Here is a 17,985-nt window from a genome sequence, read left to right on the forward strand (position 1 = left end):
ATCCATATAGGTCAAAGGAAAAATCTCCAAGTGCTGCAACGAGGACACCATTGGCGGTGCAGATAACTGAAAGAATGACCTAAAACAATTTTGAATTGATCAGGATGTGGTAAACAACAATAGTAATAAATATATGTTAGTTCCTAGGAAGAAACAATGCATTTCCCTAAAGTTTGATTTTTAAGTTGCAAATGAGGAAATTTCAAAACAAGAATGTAGAGCATATCATGAGCGTCAGTTACATTGTCAATGCCTTTTGCAATACCTAAAGCGCTTGCATAATTTTTACTGGAAAACATGGCCACCAGAAGACAAGCACTGATATTGACCTAGAATATTAAGATCTATTGACATGAATGTTGAGAAGTAGGATTTACACTACCCAGTAAGGCTAGAATTCTCATAAACCTTGATAAGCTATATCCACACTTATCTGATTTCATGACTGAATAGTTGAACTGGGAGAAGCTTGACAGATTTTGCAAGCATCAATTAGAGACAGTGAGGGTTGTATAGTTTAAGTAATAAATGCACTGTATGTTAAAGGAAGTGCAAAATAGAGTAAAGACCTGTGTCGGTGGCTTCCCCTTTCCCCGCATGCACCCAGCCACCAACACAGCAAGGGGAGTGATCCTTTTGATTGCAATATACATTGGGATGTTAACCCCTTTCAAGCTTGCTAGAGCAAATCCCACATTTGCATTGTAGAAAATTGACACTGGAACAAAACAATCAGATTTAGTCAAACATAGAAGCATGCAATACTTTCCCGGCCGTGATGCTCAGCAATACATGTAAAGTGAGGAGGGTCATGGAGTGAACATACTGAAAGAATTAATAAACATGCAGTCAAACCTCCAAGTGTTGTCTAATATCGTCGCCACCATTATAGGAATAAATTTATACAATATGCCTTGAATAAGCAACACCTATTAAAATAATAAATACATCAGAATTGAAGCCATCAAAAGGACACCAAAAACACTGATTAAATCATCTCATCTTACCAAACAAGGTTCCATCAGGACTCCATATTATGCGATTAACTGACACAGCTGGATCCTTAACCAGTGATGCCTGTTGAATGTTGATCAATTTATTATGTGTTATATGAAGGCTAATAGAATATAACAAGTGCCTGAAACACATAGTGCAACAAACAGACCTGGAGAATTAATGTACATTTACTGAGGTCCCAGACTTTGAAGTTCCTTACAACGAGTCTATCTTTGGTATTATCTGTTAGATCAATTCTCCTGTTGCAAATTATATAGTGTAAATTACATAGTGGACACTCAATAGTGGATGCTTTTAGGTATTATCTGTTAGATCTAATATATAGTGTAAATTATATATAGTGAAAACAGAAAGTTAAGTTTGTGATGTTAAGTATAAATGAGATAAATAATAGTAAAGAAGTTAAGAAGCAATTCCGAAATATTCTAATTTTGCTTACCAACTAATATAATTTGGAATGACAAAGATAGTACCTTAATAGTTATCTTCAGACCACTGTAAAGTTTTGCTCACCATCTAATCCAGCTTGGAATGATAAAGATAGCACCATGATAGTATTCTTCAAGCCACTGTAATAGTGCAGAATAATTTAAATCAGGATTAACTAATAAGCATTAATCACCAGAAGAATGGGCGGGGAGAAAGAAATGATGGATGCATTGCTTTAGTCTATGTGCTGAAACAACCTGCGGTTTATTGCAGGTATATATTCTAGCACCCTTCGGGTAAATAACAAAGACCTAAAATAGAGCAAAGGGAGGCAAATAACTCGAATTAACCTAAAATCACCCGTTGGGTTGACGCCATGCCACCCTATGTCTTTCCACTGTTCTGAAACTAAGCTAGTGAGCTATGTATCACGAAAGGAGGCATTCCATAGAGCCCTAAGCAATTCCTAAATCCAAAGAACATATAGTATAATAAATTCACAAGTCAACATCGACTCAAAGTCAATAAGGTATATAACTAACAGAGCAAAACAAATAGCAAGCTAGTTGCAATTTGAAACTGATTTTTGCGCTAAGTGTCGCAGAAGTCCAAATTTGTTTTTAGACTACTCCAGAGAGTAAGTTGAAGCCTCTATCTATATCATAGGGGCACACTGATTGAGATAGTTCTGTCAGGTGTCATTGTAAGGTTCACCATCACTCAAACAGGTGACTAACAGCATGGGAAAAATAGTAGACATGTCTGGCATACCAGTCTAGTTTACCATTCTTATCAAGATTGTTTGCACCTGTGCATCCTCCATATGAAGCAACTATTTGCACTAATCAAACAATAACAATATTGGTAAGCAAGGTTATCAAGTCATCCCCTAGTTAGGCTTATCGGTGTAATGGCAATCAGTAGTATTTTAACAAAACATCATCGCAAAATGATATTTATGCAAGGAAATAACCAAAAAAAGAAGGATATTACAATACTTGAATGCATCCAACTCTAGGGCATGCCAAACAAAAACTCGAGCTGGTGGTGGATCAAATCCACGTATCCTGAAAAACATGGACAAACAATGTCACCCTGTGTTCAAAGTGAGAAACTCAAATAAACAAAGTCCAAGAAATAGAGAGGAAATATTCCAGAGAATAGGAGCAAAACAGTAGTGCCATCAGAATAGGACCAAAACAGTAGTGCCATCAGAATAGGACCAAAAGCGAGCTAAATCATTTGCACATGTGCATCCTTCATATTAAGCAATTATTTACACTAATCAAACGATAGTAGTACATTCACTGTGTAACAATTTCTTCATACTATTTCATGATAACAATGGATCCAAAAGTTCTACTATATGTTCTCATATTGCTTAAATTCCAAATACAACCCCACATATAATAATTACATAATGCAAGTACAATAAAAAACGGCATATCATATGGTATGCATATTCAATCATAAAAACAAGACTTAAGGTTCACAAAGAGTCTCCAGCTTGAACGACTCAGATCGTGATAACATATGCTAAGCATTTCACATTGATAGTAAAAAAAACAGCAAAGCGGGTATATAGGGAAAGAAAATATGCTTATATATTAAGCACCACATTTTCTTCACGACATCAGATCATGATAACATGCTCTCACCAGTGCCGATAAATTTCACTAAATCATCCGAAAGTTGAAGGGGCACAAGAAAACCAGATCCAGCTCCTGAAGAGCCACCCTTTTGCTTCTTTCCTGCAAAGGGTATTTCATCAACAGGTTAGTGGGAACAGAAATTCATGATTGTGTAAATATGCTTATATATTTCTAACCTTCACTCATGTCTCTATTATGTACGAAAGATATTTTTTGGTATGGATGACTTATTGAAGATGGAAGGTTGTATGGTATTTCCATGCAATAAATCAAATTACCAGTTTGGTCTTCTTCCCGGAAGACACCGCCACAACCTCCTCCTCCTCATCCTGGTTCTGGTGGATCTCCTCAGCCATAGCGGAGCGCTTCCGGTCGGAGACGCGCTCCTCCTCGACGAGCGAGGTGTCGAAGAGCACCGGGAAGGAGGCGGCGTCCAGGAGCGCCACCATGCGCGGGTCGCGCGCCACGAAGGGGCCCGGCGGCATGTTGAGCCGCACAACGGTGGAGCCGTGCGCGCGCACGCGGGAGGCGAAGAAGCCGTCGCGGCCACCCGGCCCGTAGAAGTACTCGAACCGGTCGCGGACCGCGCCCAGCACCGGTGGGCCGTAGTCACCCGGCACCTTCCGCAGCGGGAGCCGGCGCTTCGGGGACAACACCTCGCGCGGGCGGTCCGTCGCGGCCGACGCGGCCGCCCTGGTCGTCTGCCGCCGCAGGCGGGCGCGTGATGACGGCGGCGGCGGGGAGGAGAAGGAGGAGGAGAGGTAGGTCGTCGTGGCCATCTGTTGATCTGCTTCCGGTCGGAGACGCGCTCCTCCTCGTTGGGCTCCTCGGTGCACACGTCGTCCACAACGAGCTCCACCCTCTCGGTCTTCCCCTTCTTCTTCATCCCCACCTGGCCGGTTTGGCCTGCTTGGGTGTCGGTTTGGGCTTCTTCCCGGACCTTCCAGCGGGCGTGCGGGCGTGAGGACCTTCCATTCTCCGCTGCGGGGCGGGACCTTCCATCGGCGAGCACCTTCCAGCGGATTGCGGGCGGGGATTGCGGGGCGGGGAGCGATGGCAGAACGCGATGTGTGGACGCCTACACTCCACACATATAGAGTAGTAGAGATTAAAAGATACATCGTTTGTTATTAATACAAATTGTCACTTATACATATTGTAGATGTAAGAAATCATTGTGAAAACATTTGTTCAATGAGTGGTCTCTTGACAAGCTAATTATTTATTTTACCATTAACTACCACTCCCTCCGTTTTCAAATATACGACGATGTTGACTTTTTTTAAAAAAACTTTGATCACTCGTCTTATTTGAAATACTAGCTGAATGCCCGTGCGTTGCAACGGGAATATATAATACCAGTATACTACGATAACTTATATACAAAATGTATGTTATATCGTTATGAGAAAATGTTTCATAACCAATTTATGATTCTGGTCATACATAAATTTTGTTATTTATAGTCTATCTGTTTCACCACTACATTGCAACCATCAGTATCATGCAGACTTCGATATATGTTACGATTTGTATGGTCTCATTATTGGAGAGCACGTTCCACACATACCGGAAGAAATTTTCTCGTACATCGTTAGTCATCAGACACGTACCACCATACACTTTTGCTTAAACAAAAATGCAAGTGTGTGTTTGCGAAGAGAATTAAAGGCAAGTCGACACAAAAGCTACCCCAACGGTGGCGAGGATGACGAACTGGTCATTTTTGTCGGTCCTCCCCTGCGTCACCTCTGGCGCCAAGATGACGCCATAGTCCTCGATATAGTAATCGTCGAACGCGCGCGACATACCGAGTACTGATGACTCTTGGCTGGGCTGTAAAACGAAGTGCACCCCGGGCTCATCAGCAAGGTAGTACCCCTGGTCGTTGCACTACCGGATGCACTACTACTCTACATGCATCGTGTTCGAGGATACTCATACAACGTCAGCAACGGCTATCGTCTCAGTGCACAAGAATTCATGCCTAGTCAGTAGCGACTTACGTGGCTGGTTGGGCTTCAGGTGAACGATGAGCTGGACAACGTGATGGCGTCGTCGTCGAATGCGGTGCCCAGAACAACCCGAAAGTCGCCGACGTTGGCGACGACCATGAGGTCCCCCTGCTTGACGATGGATAACGCGGAGCAGCCGCTCTGCACCGCGTCCAAGCGGCAGCTGCGCCGGAGCTTGTCGTACATAGCGGCACATGCGACCACGTCGGACTGTTTCTAGAGATCGAACTGGCAGTCGTCAAGTTTCTTCTTGTCGTCGATGAGCGACCCTAACGCGAGTGCCTCTTGCTGATGGTGTTTGTTCGGGGTTTTCAAGTAAGAAACATGAATTCATGTTTGGTGTTGGTTTATAAAAATGACTCACAAGTCAGATCCATGGAAAAAAATATTACGAAGAATAAATGTCACGCATGCAAAAAAAGAATTTAAGTTAAAAACATTATTCAAACAAAAGAAATTGCATGCAAGGCTCTTCTTTAAATATTACTCCCTTCATCCAAAAATATAATTAAGAATCTCGGTGATACTTATCTACTACTACGCATTGTGCAAGGGTAGCAGGTGGGCTTGAGAAGAGATATAGTAGATGTGTTTTCTGTTATAAATGTAGACATAAACACACATGTGGTGTAGTGCTAGCTACCGCTAGCATTTGCTTGAGAGGTTGTGGGTTCGAGTCCCTTTGGAGCCATGTGTATTTTGTTAATTTTAGCTAGGTGTCGGCTGTACGGGGGAATGAGAATGGGCTTTGCGGGGAAGGGGAATGAGAATCGGAAAGACAGAACACAGAATGGGTAAAACAGGGAATGGCAGAACGCGAAATGGCCGACTACTATTACAGCCTTAATAAGTAATATATATATATATATATATATATATATATATATATATATATATATATATATATATATATATATATATATATATATATATATATATATATATATATATATATATATATATTCTCTAGACTCTAATCTTCGGAAGTAATAGCAATTGGCTCCAATCTTGTGTCTAGTCATGGTGATACTAAAGTAACTCCTTAGTATATGGGCAAGAGGTTGTAGCACACGTTGAGGACTTGAGGTAAATTTGAATGCATATAGAGTTGCTAAGCAACGAGAGTAATCTGTTCTTATGTATCATGATATAATGATGGACAATATTGATAAGATAGTAGAAAAGACATTAAAGACACTCAAGGATATTGAGAAGGACAAGGCTCATTTTGCCATAGCATAAACCAAAAAAGTTAAAAACAAGTCGTTTCAATTTAGAGATCTATTATGGAAAACCATACTATCAATTGGATCAAAGAGCAACAAGTTTGACAAGTAGTCACCAAGTTGGGAAAAACATTGATCAAAGTCATATTAAAAAGACCATTCTAAAGATATCAAAATTATATTTGGAAATTCATATGTGCTAAAGATGTTGCAAAGTGAGTCTTTCAAGAGCAATTATTGAAAGATATTTAAAATTATTTCTCCAAGTGTTTGCAAGAAGTCTAGCATGCTTTCTGGACAATGACTGATACCGTCCTTAGAACAAATTTGGTCATCCATCCCTTTTCGTAACAAAAGATATCGAACGAGCAGGAAAGCTGCACATCTTTATATATTTAGAGAGACGAAAAAGTCTTACAAGAAAGTTCCCCAAATAGAGAGAATAAAAAAGATCTGATCATCCATTAAGTACACTTCCAATAATACTGATAATAATAGCTAGTGTACCTATTTTCAAAAAAAAAGATTGTCAGGTGGATTCATCACAAACGTATAAGAACAATCCTCAGTTAATGGATGCATATTACAATCCCAGGTCAGTTGTCGCTGGTAAACATGGAAACAGTGGTCTCATCGTCCTCCCTCCCTCACTGCGCCATGCTCCTTCTTGGGGATATATTTTTCTCTGGAATGTGCAGGATCTTCTGCCAGTTCTCGTGTCCCTCTGATTGGCAGGTTCTACTGAGGACGCGGCACCCATGGATTTCAACCTTCGCAAGCGACCGGGGCAGGGTTGGAAGGCGCTCCATCCTATCGCACCTCATAATCAATACACTCTGGAGCGAAACAAGGGGCTCCATATTTTCTGGCATGCTGTCCCAGTCGCACAAGCTAACTCGAAGCTCAGTAGCTCACGCAGACAACTGAACAGCTCGGTCTCTTCTTCAGGAAAAGATGCCAATCGGTTGCAGTTATGGAGCTCAAGCTCTTGCAGGTACTTCAGCGCTCCTGGACTCTGGCTACTCAGCATCCAGCTAGGGTACCTCGAACCCTTGTAGCGGTTGATTGTGAGTGTTGCAAGATCCTTCGGGGGGCAAAGGCCCTCAAGGACCTCTGCAGCAACGTCTGGAGCCTGGCCTCCCATCATCCAGCCATGGTACCTATGGTTGGTTGGATCCTCCGGCGGTAAAAGGCGGTTAAGTATCTCTGCCACGGCGTTCGGATCCCCCGCCTAACGGACAGAGAATGTCAGCTCCAGTTTCCTTAGTTGTTCCTTGCTGGCTAGGTGTGCTTCAAGAGCTTCCTCTTTGCTTCTGACGACCCCCAGACCGTCAATCGCCAGAGTGCCTCGAAGGTTGTTCAGGTGCTTCAGCTGCTTCAGTTCGTGCCCCTGTTCTCTCTTCACTTGGAAGTACCGTAGCGATTGGAGCGACGTCAGCCTGCCAACGTTTGCAAATCCCATCCACGACGAAGAGCTGTGCCGCAAGGAAGTGAGATTTTGTGTCACGTCTTTGGCGCAGGAAATTTTCTCACTATATATGCTCTGCATATGGTAAAGTTTGCTAAATGTGCTTGGGAAAATAAGCTCCACACTGCGATGAGAACAGTCCAGATTAAAGCTTAGATAACGCAGATGCTTCATCTAATCGATAGATGCTGGGACTAACAACGCTGGTTCATGGTACTGTTTCGTTGTAACGACCAGCGCCCGCAGTTTCCTCAGGCTCCTGAACATTCTGCCCAAGACTTCCTCGTTAACTAAGGTGCGGCCTGACCGTTCCTCATCATCTTCAGCTGCAAATGTTTTCCTCTTGTTTTCGCTGTACTCTTCGACGATGATGAGAGTGCGTAGATTTACCAGACCTAGAATTTTCTTTGCGATAGCTGCTCTACTGTCAGTCCCAGTGCCAACAAAGAGATGGCGAACCTCCTGCGGAATATGTTTTGGTGAGCTATTTGAAACAACTCTGAAGCATTCGCTTCCGCTGACCCTCTCTGCCAACTCGTGTAGCAGGTCATGAATCGTGAACGCCTCCGTTTCAGTGCCAAAAACTGTTCTTTCTATCTGCAGAAATGAGAAGGTCCGCAGTTCGTTAATGTAGTGCAGGCCTATATCTTCTGGTTGCTCAGTTGCATTAACCCTGGTGTTTATGAACCCTTGCACTATCCAGATGTGAACCAACTCGCCTCGTACTAACCTGTATCCTCTGGGAAAAGTGCTGCAGTATGCAAAGCATCGCCGGACGTCTACACCTATCTGCTGATAGCTCCACCACAGAGCTCCCATTGTTTCGTCCAACATGTCAAGGTTCGCTGTTGTCTCCCAGAAATCGATGCTGCTGTTGCTCCGAAGCCGTGCTGCCACTGTGACTGCTGCAATGGGTGATCTGCCGAGCTTTTTCGCGATTTTTCTCCCTATTGCTATAAACCTTCCGTCACCAACACGCTTGCCTTCTAGGGCGTAGTGCATGAACATCGAAAAGTACTGCTTCTCTTCCATATCCGGAATCGGGATCTGCTCCTCAGCGCCTATCGCTGCAGCTACATCTTTCTTCTGAGCTGTCACCAGAACCCGACTTCCACTCTGCCCAGCATCGAGCACATTAAGTAGAATAGCACGCTCCTCCTGATTCTCACGAGTGACCCAGAGATCATCCAGTACCAACAAGAAGCATTTTCCTCTCAATTTTCCTTCAGCTCATCGTGTAGGCATTTAACACTGTTGCTGTCAGATTGCCTGTCCTTCCTGATCTCCCTCAGCATGTCACGAAATATCTTATCCACCCTAAATGTCTGAGACACATGAATGAACATGACAGGGTCAAAATGTTGGCCTTCGGCCTTCTCATAATCACAGACATATTGTGCCAGGGTACTCTTCCCAGACCCTGCAATGCCATATATACCAATCACAGAATAATGTTTACTGCTACTGGAGCTTGGTGTCTCCGGACCAGGTCCCCTACGAAGCATACTGATAAGCTTCTCACGCTCCTTATCTCGACCAATTACCTTCCGCTCAATGCTTCTGTACAGGTACTCAATATCCTCATGCCTGCTACTCCTTTCTTTCTTACTGCTGCTGCTGCTGCTTTGCTGGTTCAACAGATGTGATATCTTCAAATCATTGAGAACGTTTTCTATGTGCTCTATTCTTTTCGTCAAGTTATGTCTAGCAATGGTTAGCAAGAAAGAAGCTGTTGCTGTGCCATCGTTCTGCAAGAAGCAAGCTAGCGTCAAATGATTATCCTAGCTAGCGTCAATTATAGAAGCTAGAATTGGTCATAATGATAGGATGGTACCTGATTACTGTTGATACCAATAACTTTATACGGGTCTATTCTCTACTAAGGCGCTATTCTATTCTCTACTCATAGAAATCAGACATGAAATCAGATTTTTTTTTTTGCAACTCTGATTTGAAGAAATCAGATTTTTTTTTCGAGCAGGGCCAAAGGGTATGATGCACAATTCTTAATTTAACTGCAGATTGCATATACCGGTTGTGACACGCTTCTTTTGTCCTCCTGAGATACCTCTGATCATAGAGTCTCCAACCATTGTATCCGCACAGATCTCCAGACCCAGAATCTGCAATCTGCAAAAGAAATACAATTACTGTTAGGGGGCATATATATCCATTTCTCATATTTTCTTTTTCTGCAGTATATTTTTACTTACCTTGAGGATGTAATCTGTAACCACGCTCTCCTGACCTTCCACGGAGATAGCCTATTTGCACAGAAGCACAAATAACTTTGAGTAACCTTTGTTACTTCCAATGTAAACACAGGATTTGGTTAGAATTAAATGGATTTTTACCTTCATGTAAACATCGACATCAGGATCTGGTTTTAATGTTGGCTTCTTTCTCCCTTCTTGAAAGCTCAGTAAGCATGTCTGCGTAATTTGAAAACACCATCAGGTTCACCCCGAAGGTGAATAATTATCTGTGTTCCTTTCCAATGTCTGTGTTTACATACCATAACGCGTTCCGACTCCTTGACATCTTGCAGAAAAGGCAAGTGTTTCCCGGACCGTCATTTCGCCGACGTGAACATCGTGCCGCCTGATGTATGCCGATGTCCTCTGAGGGACAAATTCATCCATGTCATGACCATTGTAAGTCACTCTTCCTGACACCTGAAAATTACCATTGCAAGTTCACCTATTCAGTACAGTTTACAGCTATCTCTCTCTCCCAATATATACCCTTTTTGCCTAGAATTCAGAAGTTCACAATCAAGAAATTATCGCAAGATGTGATACCTTCAGATTGGAGTCAAGTTTCCCTGCCAAAGCCAGAAGTAGACTTGTTTTCCCGGATCCAGGAGGTCCAAGCAGCAAGGACGTTCACATTCTGAACGAAGTGCCAGTTAGTAAGTACAACTACAGAAAAACTGAAAACCTTGCACTTTAAAATTCTTTGGCTTCTTACCTGCCGGGTCTTATGACCCCACTGATATCGTGAACGATGGAGACAGGCCTCTTCCCGCTAGAGACGATGTGCATAGCACTTAGTACATCCTATGATGGGAGCAGCTCACGAGAGTTAGTAGCCGAAGGAATTCCTTCTCCGTGGCTGCCTAGGAAGCATGGAGGGGTGCCCGCTGCTGCAGATGAGATGCATACCATGACTTTGTTGGAGAAGAAGTTGGTCATCGTGGGGACACCTCGGTTGCCGACGTAGGCCTCGGCGTCGATGTTCAGGTTCTCAAAACGCACCTCTATCGTCGGATTATCGATCCCAACCCTGCAGGTCAATTTACAATCGCTTTCTGAATTTCTCTTCACTTCACCGGTGACCAAGGATTCAAATAAGAGCTGAACTTTTTTTTCTTTCTTTTACTCACCGCTCCATGCGGTCGCGGAGCTTGAGCAGGAAGCGCTCGTTGTCCTCCTCGGCGGTGCGCACGAGGCGCTCGATGAGGTTCTTGCGCTCCTGCATGCCGAGCCCCTGGATGTCCACCTCCTCGACGCCGGCCGCGGCCCCCGTGAGGATGCCCTTGCGCATGCGGTCGTAGATGGGCAGCTGCTCGATGGCCGCCCAGCGCAGCGCCTCATCGTCGTCCTCCTCCCGCACGGACCGGCCGAACGCGTCGCAGGGATTGGGGAAGGGGATGACTCCGACGGCGAGCTCCTAGTCTCGAAGGAAGGGCCGCCGCCGCGCCGGAGAGCGTGCTGATGAGATCCTCAGAATGGAGTGAAGGTGAACGATCCGCGGGAGAGCGGCGGACTGAAGGGGGAGGCGGGGAGGCGGCGGCTCACGCGGGGTGGGGAAGGAGGCGGGGGGACGAACGTGGGCGTGGGCGGGCGGACGGTGTAGATTTACGGAAGCGAGTCGACGGTGCAGATTCGCCGAAGGCAGAACTAGGGGAGGCAGCCTACCCCTTACAACCTTAGTAAATAGATTTATTCGAAAATCTAAAATTTCAAGTCTCGCTCAAACTAACTTAAGTGATAAAATAAATTATAATAAAATAAATAATATTTCACTTTTTTTGTTGAACAAGACGAGTGGTCAACATTTTCAAAAAATGAACGGTGTCATATATTTAAGAATCGAGATAGTACATGAAAACAGTGTCATGTGCCAGTTTACCGGTCCCGTGGGAAACGGGGATGGAGAATACTTTCCCGTTCATGTTTACCAATCGAGAAAAAATTTTACCGTTTATATCCCCGTGGGAAGAAACTTTTCTACATCCATCCTCTAATTAAAAATTCTCCCCGAAAAATCGAGGATCGGATTCTCATTGTGATCTCTATTCTGAAAGGCTCAAGTTATCATGCTACGCTGGGCTGAGCAAACCAGAGTGCATATTTAATTTAACAAAAAGATATATGATAGAGTTTTATAGGAGATAAAATAATTTTATAGTAATAAAACTCTAGATACATTGTTTTATAAATAGAAACAGATATAATAGCCTTAAAAATAGTACATAAAACTATACATTGAGAATGGCCTACATACAACTACGGCTAGGCTACATCTAATGTTAGCATTGTCTGTCACATTACTGACCACACTACCGACCACGCTATCAATCGTCGCTAGTTCTTATTTATTTCACTAGGTGAGTGCCCGTGCGTTGCAACGGAACCATATAATAACACGATAACTTATGTATATATGTGTGTTTTATTGTTATAGATATGTGTCCGTGCGTTGCAACGGAAGTAAAAGATTTGTATGAAACATTGATACGGAACGATAAACATCACTATAATATGCAAAATTCGTGTGGAAAACATTATCAATATCACACAAATTATTTCTAAAAAGTTAATTTAGAATTTTTAATTACAGACAAATGTGTCGACAACTGTACACTAATCAGCTAATCCTTTTTAGCGATATCGATAAGTCTCTGTTGTATGTTTGCAGGGATGGCATATCGGCACGAATTATCCTCATAACTTAACAGATCAATCACAAAGTTTCTTCGAAAAATCTTTGCATCCTACAGACAAAGACATAAGAGAACAAAACATATTATCTTGTAGAACGAGATAGCTAGAATGTATGTTTTAAACATAAAACGAACGTACTACACTCACCCCCAACAAATTTCATTCGTCTGTCATTCCCCCACATGGTCATAGCTTGTAGAACGAGATAGCTGGAATTAAACCTATAGAATAAACCTATACAATGATTATCATAGAAAAATTTAAACTGCTGAGAAGGTGGTACGAAGAAAATACCCTCTTAAGTCAATTGAAACACCAGTCTAAATTGTATGTTCCCACTTAAAGATATCCTCCGCCCATCCATAACGTTTCTTGCTGTAAGCAATCTTATATTTTTTTGAGGCCATGATAATCGCTTCCGCGAACCTCTTGTATGACATGTATTTACACCAATCTTGAGTCGATGTAAAGTCGATAAAAGTCACATGCTTTTTAACATGATCTATTACAAAAAGGGCGTGTCATCCGTTGAATTTCCATAACATAAGAACCTGCAAAATATCAGTCATTAGGATCCTACAACAGAAGTGTCCTTTATAAATACATTCGAAATGAACACATACTTACATATCTACAACCCGTGATATAATAATTCATTGATGGCCAACAATCGAGTGTTTTGGCTAACTCTTCTGTTATAGGATCCTGATGGTACTTTGGAAGTTTACCAAAACCAACCATTCTCTGGACAGTATATATACATGTCCACATGAGGATTAGATGTAGATACTATATATTAACATAAATTAAAATTTAAATTTAAATTGAACACATGTCTTCTGGTAATAAATTATTTTTTAATAATAGCTACACACCGGTATTTTTTAATAATAGCTACACACCTGTTTTTTTTCTGTTTCACAGAAGCAGCCGGAGATCCATTTGATGGTGGAATTAATTCTTCTTAGTGGGGGCAGGTTTCAAGTAATATTCTCAATGGAATTTCTGATGAAAATATCTCTCTTACACGTTTTTACCTTTTGCTAGAAAAGGTTGTCAAGGATCTACGTAGAAATGAATCTGAAGAGGATTTTCGATGTAGCCAAACTGCTCCCGTCCATTCCATCATTTTTTTGTCAACATTGTTTTTGTCAAGGATTGTCAAGGATTTTCGATGTAGCCGAACTCGTTTTTACCTTTTGCTACAAAAGGTTGTCAAGGATACTTGTGCTGCTGCACTTTCGCAGACCTATTCCATCATTTTTTTTCTTGTCGGTTGTGGCAATATCCTGATAACATACTTTGGTGGTTCCAGTTGATTTAGTGAATTTGTGTAGGTGGAGTCATGCCAGTACCACCATCGCAGTCTGATTTGCCAAGAAAACAGCTGAACAATATGAATTACCACAGTGGAACTGGAACTGGACTGCTAATCCATCACGACATAGCAAATTTAGAATTAGATTCAAGAACAATTTTGTGCAAGGTTCATCAAGTCAAAATATAATGGTTGTAGCATACTGCCTGCAGCTTTAGATACTGATCATATTTTCAAACAAGCTGAAGCAGCACAGACCTTGTCCTGGTAACAATTAGTTTGAGAATTGTTTAGTTTACAAATCAGATGTATTTTAGTTATGATGGTTTCTTGATTTTGTCTGCTGCCCTTATATATTGATAAAACAGTAGCATGGAACTGTGGTGCTCTGTGCAACTGTCCAGCTAAACTGGAACAGTGGAACTGGACTGCTTACATTGTTTTTTTATGCTTAATGGAGGGTCACATTTTACACTCCCGTAGAATTACCACAGTGGAACTGGACTGCTAATACATCACAACAGCGCAAATTTAGAATTAGATTCAAGAACAATTTCGTGCAAGGTTCATCAAGTCAAAATATAATGGTTGTAGCATACTGCCTGCAGCTTTAGATACTGATCATATTTTCAAACAAGCTGAAGCAGCACAGACCTTGTCTTGGTAACAATTAGTTTGAGATTTGTTTAGTTTACAAATCAGATGTATTTTAGTTATGACGGTTTCTTGATTTTGTCTGCTGCCCTTATATATTGAAGCAGCACAGACCATGGTGTCAGCAGCACAGATCCTGGAACTGTCTAAAGACTATAAGGCCAAATTTTACCTACAGAAACCTGACAGCACAAGGATATCTGTTGACAGTGATAAGAGGGCTGGAAAACATGGATTGGATCAGAGCAGAAGCATTTCGAACAATATAAGTTGTAGTGTGACTGGAGGAAGGAACCCTACCTTCCAAGTTAAAGATGGAGAGGTTGGTCAGCAAGATGCAGGTCATCAGAGTGCAAGCCATGTTTTCCAGATCACCGACTACTCCAGGTTTGTAAGTCAGCAAGATGCAGGTCATCAGGTTAGTCAGCAAGTCGGTGATCGAAGAATAATGTTAGGTATTGTTCTTTTCAGCAGGGTTGCCATCACCAGATCTTTCACGAGATTCACCCAGGTTTGTAAGTAGATTCCTATCTGAAATAGTTTTTTCAAAGTTCTTATCTCTGCTTTCTGAAGCAAACGCTTGTGCAACTGCAGGTTGCTGATTGGAACTTGACAATGGTTTGTTGCTGATAGAAGGAGGTGGGCATACAAGATTGACGAGGACATTCAGTGCTGGACAGATCACCTGATTCACAAAAACAGTGAAAGTAGATTTTTCACAACCTTACCAATATCTTGGGTTAATAGTCACAGGCCTACCAAATTTTGTGCAAACCTACCATTACTTGAGTAGTCTTCTCACAGAACTTTTACATCAAAGTGCTGATTTTTGTCCAGGATCAAGTTCTGGGGAGGTCAAAGGGGAATTGATCACTAACAAGGTCATTGCAGGACCTACAAGCCCTCTGTGTGTTTTTCCTCGAAGGCATGTGCACCATAGAAAAAAAGGCCGGTACGCAATGAATGTATTTCCCCCTCTAACATAGCCAAGACAGATGTAAAAGTTAATGAAAAACAGGAAATGTGCTCTTTAAGTGAACATTTGGACCATCCACATCAGCCTGATGCATTTGACGGAGGTGATGTGATTGACCTCATGGAGAATTCATCAATAATGACAAGGCAGAGATCTGAAGTGAACAATAAATTGATGTCTTTACGTTATTTGAGTATGTTAAGAATGTAAGGAGAAAATAACTAATCACAAGAATATATGTAAGAATAAATATGTCCTATATGAGATGTTGAAACACACTTGCTTTTTCCTGCATCAAGGATTGCCATATAAAATTTTTTCTTAATTTACTTATATTTTTAATGGTTTATGCCAGTCTGTAATTGACAAGGAGGCAAGCAGATCATTTGCTGGAGTTAAACTACACCACCAGTCAACTAAGAGAAGTCTGCTATGAATTAGGTGGCCTTACTAATCTCACACCATATACATCGTGGAGCTTCCACTGGCATCTGTAGAATGTAAGGGAAGCTCAATCTGAAATTAAAAGTACATGTAATTGAGCTTCTATTGCCAAGCATCAGACACAAGTTTTTTCCCCGAAAAGGTGGCAAGAGAGTTGCCGCAATTCATTAATAAGAGGGAGAAGCATGCAAGCAAAAGAAGATACGTGTAGAAGGAATATTGCAAAAGAAGGGAAAAGAAACAATCAACGAGGAAATTTTGGTTGGACTTCTTTAATTCTAAAGTAGCCTAGTGTATGCATTATTCAAAGTAAACTCCCTATGTAATTGATATAAATCAATAAATGGCTCACCCAAAACTGTATAGTTCAATAAAGCCTAGTATATGTTTGCATACTTACACAAATAATCCTGGTACAAGATCTCATCAATTGAAAGGAACAGTCACACACCATGTCCCAACCATCACTATAGCTGAAAAGAAAAAATTCTCAGAACACCAGGTTTACCCATAAACAGAAACTTAGAACAAAGGGCCCAAATAAAACCTTTAAAAGCAACACATTAACCACCGAGCAGTCAATAGCCACTTTGGAGATTTGGAACAAGCACAGCCAAACTCAAGAAAAAGTGTGGTCCTTCTACACATCCACAACAACAAATTATCAACAAATAGCAATGAAATACTACAGAGGTTTCAAAAGCAGATTACAAGATAAGTGAGCATCAATCTACGAGGTCATCATAAAAAAAAGATGGACAACTAGTAGGAATGTTTCAGTCTGGTGTGCCATGGAGTACTTCATATTCGAGCATGTTGAAGACCAGAGTTTCCAACAGTGCAGCCCAATCCTTCTTATTCTGACTCTTCATGAATATCTCTCTCTCCTATAACCGTTATAATATTTGGCAGCATGTTCTTTAATATCATGACCATTGCGACGTTTAAGTACTTCAAATTGAAGAACTACAGAGACAAAGATAAGAGGTGGGTTAATTAACAGTACTGCAACTGCAAGCCTACCACACCAATAAAGTTTACTTTGGAACTGAGACAACTGCAACTTGAAATAAAAAGACGAAATAATATCACATTTTCCTGACATGTTTAAAAAGACAAAATAATATCACAACTGCAACTGAGCTTTTTTCCAGCCCTAGGTGTGGCTAATGGTAATTTTTCTTTAAAAATCATCATGTGATGTTGGTACTGCTCCCAAATTCTATTATAATGAATACTTCAGCTATCAGCATCTCATACATATTTAAGTTATTATAGAGGATAAAAGAAGAGGTTGTAATTAAATTACCTCAGTCATAAAATGGTGCATTCCAAGCTGCTATCTTAGGAGGGCTGGGAAACATTGGGATCACAAAGAATAGTTACCTGCTTCCATCAAATAGATTCATTTTTATATATATGTGAGGGACAGATTTTCATGGGATGTCTTCTTGTTCCGTAAAAAAATTTTGTAGCCATGTCAAAAGGAACCTAAGCACCAAAAGTAATCAGACCATATGGTATACTGCATGTTCTGAATTGAGATGGCCATGGACTTACGAAAGTGCAAACAAATGCTAGTTGAACTTTGACAACTGCACCATTGATTCTAAGTGCGCACACAACCCCTAGATCTGCGAAATCAATATGATAATATACATTGATATATAATGTCTCACATTCTAGCATAGGTAGGAATAATTGTATAAAGCAACTGCGACCATTAAACAAAGATGGGATGGATAGTAATACATGTAGCAGAGACCATCCCTTTCATCAGTTCCACGCTATCAGGCGTGTCATGCGCTTCCTTGGTCCTGCGTTAATCCTGCAAGAG

The 17,985-nt window shown here is 41.5% G+C and overlaps 2 pseudogenes across 2 annotated transcripts; both read right to left on the reverse strand.

The window, feature by feature from the left end:
- Positions 1–1,007: 1,007 nt before the first annotated feature.
- On the reverse strand, positions 1,008–3,439 carry LOC103642759 (WD40 superfamily pseudogene; annotated as a pseudogene). Its single transcript, NR_161339.1, has 6 exons — positions 3,275–3,439; positions 3,105–3,197; positions 2,445–2,513; positions 1,491–1,586; positions 1,166–1,256; positions 1,008–1,077 (listed from the first exon to the last, which is right to left on the reverse strand). The product of NR_161339.1 is annotated as a WD40 superfamily pseudogene (transcript).
- A 5,602-nt stretch (positions 3,440–9,041) lies between these two features.
- LOC111589254 (ABC transporter G superfamily pseudogene) lies at positions 9,042–11,547 on the reverse strand (annotated as a pseudogene). The gene is made up of 7 exons (NR_161340.1): positions 10,972–11,547; positions 10,778–10,866; positions 10,609–10,699; positions 10,162–10,482; positions 10,021–10,071; positions 9,840–9,930; positions 9,042–9,555 (listed from the first exon to the last, which is right to left on the reverse strand). The product of NR_161340.1 is annotated as an ABC transporter G superfamily pseudogene (transcript).
- Positions 11,548–17,985: the final 6,438 nt, after the last annotated feature.

Source organism: Zea mays, chromosome 10 (genome assembly GCF_902167145.1).
Source record: "Zea mays cultivar B73 chromosome 10, Zm-B73-REFERENCE-NAM-5.0, whole genome shotgun sequence".
Lineage (NCBI taxonomy): Eukaryota > Viridiplantae > Streptophyta > Magnoliopsida > Poales > Poaceae > Zea > Zea mays.